The sequence below is a fragment of the Garra rufa genome, chromosome 9, assembly GCF_049309525.1.
Source record: "Garra rufa chromosome 9, GarRuf1.0, whole genome shotgun sequence".
NCBI lineage: Eukaryota > Metazoa > Chordata > Actinopteri > Cypriniformes > Cyprinidae > Garra > Garra rufa.
In genome coordinates, this window is record NC_133369.1 from 44743331 (window position 1) to 44744615 (window position 1285).

Sequence of the window (1285 nt, forward strand, 5' to 3'; positions counted from 1 at the left end):
TGTTAACATAGTTGTGATGACTATGAAATATATAAGAGAAATCTTGGTCACTAATCAAACGTATCAAATCAGAAAAAAGATCTTTGGATTATAATCTCAAATCATGCTGTTTGTATCAAAACATTTTAAAATTGATGTTCTTTAGTAATTAACACACTGCAAAAATGCTGTTCTTGGATTTTTTTGTCTTGTTTCCAGCCAAAATATCTAAAAATTCTTCAATCAAGATTTTCTAGGCAAGTAAAAAATATTGTCTTGTTTTCAGAAAAAAAAAAAAAGTCAAACTTAAGTGAGTTTTTGCTTAGAACTAGCAAAATAATCTGCCAATGGGCTAAGCAAAAATAAAAAATAAAAAAATATTTCAAACAGAAAACAAGATTGTTTTTCTTACCCCACTGGCAGATTATTTTTCTTTTCTGAAAACAAGAAAATAATATTTACTTTCTAGAAAATCAGTCTTGATTGAAGATTTTTTAGGTATTTTGGCTGGAAACAAGACAAAACATCTAAGTAAGAAAAGCATTTTTTTTTTGCAGTGCATTTGCAATCATGCATTTAGCAGACATGTTTATCCAAAGCAACATGCATAAAAGAACAAAAGCAATCTGTCACAGAGAAGGGTTAGTTTACACAAACTAAAACCATAAAAAAATCACTTGAAGCAAAAACTAAACTAAAATAAATCATTACACTGCAATAAAATGATTTTCTTACTTAGATTTTTTTGTCTTGTTTGCAGCCAAAATATTAAAACAAATCTTAAATCAGGATTTTCTAGACAAGTAAAAATTATTGTCTTATTTTCAGACAAAACAAGTCAAAATGAAGTGAGTTTTTGCTCATTTTATATAGAAAACAATATTATTTTTCTTACCTCACTGGCAGATTATTTTGCTTGTTTCAAGCAAAAACGCAAAAACACATTTTTTTTTTTTTTTTAATGAAAATCAATTTCAGTTTTTTCTGAAAACAAGAAAATATTTTTTACTCGTCTAGAAAATCCTTCGTGATTTAAGAATTTTTGGATATTTTGACTGGAAACAAGACAAAAAATCTAAGTAAGAAAGCATTTTTTGCAATGTAACTAAAATAACTAAAAGAAAAATTAAAGAAAAGATAATCTAATCTAAAATAACAACTTTAATAATACATTTAAATATGTATGTAAGATTTACAAATAATTACAATGAAAAAGCAAGTAATACATTGAATTAAACATGAAGTTTTGAAGTAGAAACATTGAAATAATATTTTCTTGTAAAATATACTCCAATAACATTTTTAT